Consider the following 7,983-nt stretch of genomic DNA (forward strand, 5'->3'; position numbering starts at 1 on the left):
CCCTTTTCTCTCCTTCCCTTCTCCTCTCCTCCTTCCCAACCTCTCCTCCCTTCCTAACCTCTCCTTCCCTTCTCCTAACCTCTCTAGTCCTTCCCTTCTCCTTCCCTTCACCCTTCCTAACCTCCTCTCCTTCCCTTCTCCTAACCCCTCTACTCCTTCCCTTCTTCTCCCTCCTTTCCTTTCTTTCCCTTCTCCTCCTCCCCTCCTCCTCTCGTCCTTCCCTTCTCCTCCTAACCTCTCTAGTCCTTCCCGTCCTCTCCCTCCTTCCCTTCCCCTCTCTCCCCCTCCTTCTTTCCTTTCCGTCCCTTCTCCTCTCCTCCTTCCTTTCCTCTCACTTCTTTCCTTTCCTTCACTTCTTTCCTTCCCTCCTCCTCTCTCCTTCCCTTTCCCTCCTTCCCTTCTCTCCTCCTTCCCTTCCTTTCCCTCCTCTCCTTCCTCTGCAGCACTTTCGCCCTCAGTCCTCAGAAGATCGCAAAGCCAGCCTTGGCTGCCCAACATAAATAAATGCTGACCGTTTTCCATAAACTCTTAATTCCGGCTGCGGGCCTCGAACTGCCCCCTCGTACTGAGTGAGGTCGACGTGGGACGTCTCCAGGGATTGTCCTCCAACTCTCCCGTGGGCCCACCAACAGGCGGCGCTGTGCTGACCGGAAACTCATAGAAACCCAAGGTTCTGGACGACAGGAAGTGAGGCCTTGAGGGATTACATTGTTTGAGAGAGAGAGAAATGAAGAAAGACTTTCGTTTATATAGCGCCTTTTTCACGACCAGCTCAAATACACTTTGCAGCCAGAGGTTTATGTTTGAAGCCACAGGCTCCTTTGAGTTGGAGTTGCTGCTGTGATGTAGGAGATGGGGAAGGGCTACCATCTCTTGGGGGATTGAACTAAGTGATACTTTAGGACAGGGGTGGGCAAACTACGGCCCGCGGGCCGCATGCGGCCCGCCAAAGGTATTTCTGCGGCCCACCAAGTCATTAAAAAAAAAAAAAAAAAATTTTATTTAAAAAAAAATTTTTTTTTTTTTTTTAAATTTTTTTTTAAGGTTAATGGTGGGGGGGCTGTTGGGTTACTTACTGGTATAGGGTGGATACGTTGACTTGAGTAGGGTGATCATTGCTCGGCACAACATCGAGGGCCGAAGGGCCTGTTCTGTGCTGTACTGTTCTATGTTCTATATGAGGCGCCCAGAATCATAACCGGGTGAAGTAATTATTTTACTTAATATACTATGCGGCCCTTTGTGAATTGTGAATTTCTGAATGTGGCCCTTGCACGGAAAAGTTTGCCCACCCCTGCTTTAGGAGGAGGCGTTGCTGGCATGTCTGTGCAGGTTTGGGGAGGGAGGGGAGAGGTTGAGCGGAAAGACTGGCACATCTATAAGAGGTGTCCTAGATCCTATCAGGTCAGCGGTGCAGGGTATTCCAATCTGTGGGAACAAGCCGTCAGGAGGAGTGTGTGCAAGTGCTAAGGCCAAACTAGTGTCTGATAAAAGGTCAACATGACTTTGTACTTGGCTCTATGCCCAGATGAATAAAGCCCAGCATGCTGTACGCATTATTAGCTTTCTCAACTTCTCCTGCCGTCCTCCATGATTTATTGCATGGTGGCATAGTGGTTAGCACTGCTGCTTCACGGCACCGAGGACCCTGGGTTTGATCCCAGCCCCGTATCTGCGTGTGTTTCACTCCTACAACCCAAAGATGCGCAGGCAGCTGGATTGGCCAAGCTAAATTGAGCCTTAATTTTGAAAAAACATACTTGGGCACTTTCAATTTTTTTTTAAAAAGCACTGCTGCCTCACAGCATCAGGGACCTGGTCCACCAGCCTTTGGTGACTGTGTGGAATCTGCACATTCTCCCCCTGTCTGCATGGTTTCCTCCGGGTGCTCCGGTTTCCTCCCACACTCCAAAAATGTGCAAGTTAGGTGGATTGGCCATGGTAAAAATTTCTATTGCTAGGTGGAGGTTACAGAGGTGGGGCGTAGGCCTGGGCCGGGTGCACTGTCGGAGGATTGATGCAGATTTGATGGGCCGAATGGTTTCCTCCTGCACTGTAAGGATTCCATGAATACTTCTGCAGCTCCTTTAGAATTATAACCTTATTTTATATTGTCTCTCTTCTTTAGGGCAGCACAGTAGCACAGTGGTTAGCAAGGTTGCTTCACAGCGCCAGGGTCCCAGGTTTGATTCCCGGCTTGGGTCACTGTCTGTGCGGTGTCTGCACGTTCTCCTTGTGACTGCGTGGGCTTTCTCTGGGTGCTCCGGTTTCTTCTCACAGTCCAAAGATGTGCAGGTTAGGTGGATTGGCCATGACAAATTGCCCTTAGTGACCAAAAAGGTTAGGTGGGGATACTGGGTTACGGGAATAGGGTGGAGGTGTGGTGATTAAGTGGGGTGCCCTTTCTAAGGGCCGGTGCCGACTCGATGGGCCGAATGGCCTTCTTCTGCACTGTAAATTCTATGTTCTTTGCAAAATTAATTGTTCCATATTTCTCCTCGTGTGCCGCTGTCTGCCTACTCCACCAACTGATGCGGAGTGGTGCGCCTCAAGTTATAATCCTCTACTAGCAAGCTGTCCCAGACCTCAACATTTGTTAGGATAGTGAACGAGAATTGCAAACTTTTTTTAGTTTGTAACACTGTGAAAATATTCTTCCCCTCAGGAGTAATTACTCTGACCAATAGGTATCTATTATGTTAAAAAGTCTATTTTAAATACAGAATCAACTACATTTGCATCAAAGAAAATAGCTTAACAATTATCAGTTAAACACAAGGAAAAACTTATTATCTATACCTATTGCTAATTCCAATTTAGCAACCCAATACAATTCAAATGCCACTCATAAATAAAGTTGACAAAACTGGTTTGCTTGCTGAGCTGTGTAGAGACTTTTGGACCTTTCAAGTACACTTCTGCTCAACCTAACAGCATTTGGCAAAACTGCAGATCAATTTAAAATCCTATCTCACACTGCAAAGCTCGAGACATACCTGGCTCCTCCCATTAATTAATTACATCACCTGCATCCCACTAGGTTCCATGACCTGCTTAGCTAGGACTGAACATCACTCCCTCATAAATTATCTACACTCCAGGGAATCTCCAGCAGTCAAAGCACACTTCCATTAGCCCTTTATCTGTAACTGAATGAGTGGTTAAAATCAATAATTACCTCACTCTTTTACGACTTCTTAATTACAATTTTAGCAGACACACAGTTTGGGCACCTTAACCTAGGTTCTTAATAATTTTACTGCAACAATATAAAATATAATTTGTTGCCCTTGAGAAGATGGTGGTGAGTTGCCTTCTTGAACCACTGCAGTCTATTTGGTGAAGTTACACCCATAGTGCTATTAGGGAGGGTGTTCCAGGATTTTATCCCAGCGACAGTGAAGGAACGGCTGATATATTTCCAAGTCGGAGTGGTGAGTGACTTGGAGGGGAACCTCCAGGTGGTGGGGTTCCCAGGTATCTGCTGCTGTTGCCCTTCTAGATAGTAGTGATTGTACATTTGGAAGGGTTCAGTGATGAAAATGCCATTGAATGTTGAGGGGTGATGGTTTGATTCTCTCTTTCCTGGTGTTATGACACCCTGAGCAAGTGCGTGGTCAAACCCAGCCCCAACCATCCCTGGGCCACAACACAAGTGAATTTTCAATAATTTTTATAAAAATACCCAAAATCTTTGGCCCCTGGCTGCCCAATAATTATAGTCACCAGGTTTGTAAGTTTAAACACAATTACTATTTATTTATAATTAGAACAAATATGAACTATGCAGTGAATGCATCTGCTTAACGTCAAGCTAGTACCTAACTCCCCCTTTAACTGCTCCACCCTTAATCCCCACACATATGACAGACAAACACAAAGGGGTGGAAAGGATAAAAATAATAAGGATTAAGGTAAAAAGCTAAGAGTCCTTGCTTCAGATGATGAGTTCTTCAGTGCACTCTCTTCACAGTATGAGAGTAGATTAAAGTCTTGGTTTACAGCCCTTAATGATCTTACTTGCAGCTTTTCTAGGGGAAGCCCTTGGTTTCACATCAGACTCTGATTTTATTTTGTTGTTTATGTCCAGGCCTCTTTGTTTCTTGAGACACTTTATTGCATATCAAACCTTGCCTTCAGCTTGTGATTTGACCTCAAGCCTTTGAGGTTCCAAGAGAATGACACCCAGACCTATTGGGTGAGAGACAGAGTCCTAACAGTGGCCTTATGGAGAGAGTTTACCTGCATCTTTTTGGGAGAGAAATAGTTGGAATCATCCACTCAGACCGCAGAGCCAAAAGTGAAACTAAAATGGAACCTGTGGCTCTGGGAAACATTCCAGAGGGATATGATCCAATCACCAGCTGTCACCGGGCAGAACACAGTCTTTTGGGTCAATTCATTGGGCACCGACCATATCAATCAAACTGGCCATCACCGATGTCAGTCGAAAATAGCGCAGTCTTCTGGATCTTCCTGTTTGAATTAAAGGGATGGCTGCTTCATCTTAAAGTCACAGGTTGTTGAAATCTACCATGCGGTTTAAGTCTAGTCTCGTATACATTTTTCACCTAGTAGAAATTTAAGCTACACGTCTCGGGTGCGAAATGAAATCTTTTATTGTGTCTATTGATTATAATTGAGAATTTGAGATCTTCTTGTGGTTACAAATCAAATGTTCTCAGTAAAGCCCCTACCAGCAGAAGACTTTAAGAGAAATAATTAACTTAGTGGTTTACAAACAAATTGAGTTTTGAAAATACAGTAATGGTTTCTTGCTCAAAGCAAAACAGCTTGCGCAGATTTTAGACTTAGAGTAGAAATATGAAAATACAAAATAAAGATAGTAAACAGCTAGGCAAAATAGTATAGTGGTTCTAGAATGAAAATGGCTACCCGGACCTATATCTTTAAGGAAAATGTTATCAGTCTGACTCCATCTATCCCTACCCTTGTAATGTGCTGATTGGCTTGGATGAGTCTCAAATGCATTTGGTTGGATGGTTAGTTGTCAATCATCAATATGCAACATAGCTGTGAATATGTTGCATCTTTAGATGTTTGTTGTGTATTGGAATGTGATTTACACTTTTAATCAGCTCTGGTTTCTACTGGTTTTATGCTGACTGCTATACTTTTTCACATTTTGGACAATGGCAGAATCATTTTATCCACGTTAACTTATTGTGACCTTCATTGAATTGTCTCATTCGCTTTGAGTTAGACTATTGTAAATGTTTCATATCCCTGCTTTCATTATATTGCAAGCTGTACACTTTATAATCTGAAATTGTGTTTGCAGTCTTATGATGGAGTTCATTTTTAAAAGTGAATTTTGACGTGGTCTTTTGTATTTACATTAAAATGGCTAAATCAATGACCCTTTTACCTATCAGAAATAGCTGGTTCCCTTCGCAGGTCAATTAAACTTCAAAAATGTAACAGCAGCAATAAAATAAAGGGAAAATAAGAGAATAAACAGAAAAAAACAGGAAGGACCTGTACACTGGCACTTGTGTGTTGTGAATGTTGCTTGCCACTTATCAGCCCAAGTCTGTACTGTCTAGGTCTTACTGCATTTATACTTGGACTGTATTGTACCCTGTTCAGTATTACAGCCTGTCCAGTATTACACCCTATCCAGTGTTAGACCCTAACCAGTATTACAGCCTGTCCAGTATTACACACCATCCAGTATTACAGATTGACCAGTATTACACCCAGTCCAGTATTACAGATTGTCCAGTATTACATCCCAGCCAGTATTACAGACTGTCCAGATGGCCGGCATGGTGGCACAGTGGTTAGCACTGTGGGTTCACAGTGCCAGGGTCCCAGGTTTGATTCCCGGCTTGGGTCACTGTCTGTGCGGAGTCGGTAACGTTCTCCCCGTGTCTGCGTGGGTTTCCTCCGGGTGCTCCGGTTTCCTCCCACAAGTCCCGAAAGACGTGCTTGTTAGGTGAATTGGACATTCTGAATTCTCCCTCTGTGTACCCGAACTGGTGCTAGAGAGTGACGACTGGGGGATTTTCACAGTAACTTCATTGCAGTGATAATGTCAGCCTACTTTTGACACTAATAAAAGTCATTATTATTATTGTATTATACCTTGCCCAGTATTACACACCATCCAGTATTACACCCAGTCAAGTAATACACCCTGTACAGTATTACACCCAGCCCAGTATTACATCCCATGCAGTATTAAAACCCTTCCAGTATTACACTCCATCTAGTATTAGGCCCCGCCCAATATTACATCCCATCTGGTATTACTGCCCAGTATCAGTGTTCCATTTTAAGGTATATAAGACCTGTTCGGACAGGTATTTGAGGTATTTTATGGGCAGCACGGTGGCACAGTGGGTTAGCCGTGCAGCCTCACGCCGCCGAGGTCCCAGGTTCGATCCGGCTCTGGGTCACAGTGTGGAATTTTCACATTCTCCCCGTATTTGCGTGGGTTTCGCCCCCACAACCCAAAGATGAGCAGGGTAGGTGGATTGGCCACGCTAAATTGCCCCTTAATTGCAAAATGAATTGGGTACTCTAAATTTTTTTTTAAAGGTATTTTATTACGTTGAAGTTGCTATATAAATGTAGGTTATTGTTGTATGCATTTCAGTGCAGTGACGCTACCCTATATTTTTGTATTATGTCTATATACACTTTTTTTTTACAAAATCAGCTTCTTCAAAGGAAATATTTATTTTCTATATATATTCAAAGTCTTTAATGAGACAATGGTTTGTGTGGATTGCGCATCCTCTCTGTGTCACAGATGTCATCGGTGACCCAGATATTTGACCAGTCTCCAGACTGATAGTCTGCAAGTTCGACTGGACACTCTGCAAACGTTACAACTGCACCCGTCCCAACACAGTGTGAAGCAGAGCCGGCGGAGGGAGAGTGAGGGCTGGGGGATGGTACAGGAATGTTTCCTGGGGCTATTTCCCCATCCATTTGCTTCCTCGCAGGGCTGTGGGGTGAGTTTAAGGTTTGACTCAATATACTTCCTGGAAATGTGTCTGTCAAAGCAGTGGACATACTTGAGTGTGAATGCGTTTGGCTATTGGCAACAAGGAGGTGGGGTGGGAGGGGGGTGGGGGGGACAATCTTCCCACCACATACCCTTGCAGAGTTCTGTATTCGTGTGGTAAATGTGTCATGTGAGAATACCTTTAAGAAATGGGTGTTTAAGAAATGTACCTTTAAGAAATGGGTGTTTACTACTGCAGTGATGTCAGAGAGTGGGTGGAGCTGGGCTGCCTGTCAGATTTTTACTTTCGTGTTAGGCTGTTTGCTGCAGGGTGTGTTTTAGTTTTGTTTTCAGTGTTGGAGCTGAAGCCAGACAGAGTAGGTCATAGATCATAGATCATAGAATTTACAGTGCAGAAGGAGGCCATTCGGTCCATCGAGTCTGCACCGGCTCCTGGAAAGAGCACCCTGCCCAAGGTAAACACCTCTACCCTATCCCCATAACCCAGTAACCCCACCCAACACTAAGGGCAATTTTGGACACTAAGGGCAATTTATCATGTCCAATCCACCTAACTTGCACATCTTTGGACTGTTGTATTGTTGATCTCTCTGCCATGAAAAGACTATCTCTTGATCATTTGGTGAATCCAGAATTATAAATGTTCTCAGTAGTGAATGTAAACCTAATGTGCTTCTGTTAAAATGTGTTTCAAGTCTTATGGATGGTAAAAGGAGAGCTTTAAGAATTACTTAGTGTTGTATTCTTTGGGGGTTGTGTTTGAATTAATGGTTGCTAAGATGTTCACTGTATGTTTTAAAAATGTTAACTTGAGTTCATAGAATAAACATTGTTTTGCTTTAAAAAATACTTTTCCCTTTCTGCTGTACCACACCTGTAGTGCGGGCCGTGTGCTCCCCATACCACAATCTATTCAAAGTTGTGGGTCAGGTGACCTCCATGATACACTTTGGGGCTCTCTAAACCCTGGCCCATAACAAATGCAA

This window comes from Scyliorhinus canicula, chromosome 13, assembly GCF_902713615.1.
Source record: "Scyliorhinus canicula chromosome 13, sScyCan1.1, whole genome shotgun sequence".
NCBI lineage: Eukaryota > Metazoa > Chordata > Chondrichthyes > Carcharhiniformes > Scyliorhinidae > Scyliorhinus > Scyliorhinus canicula.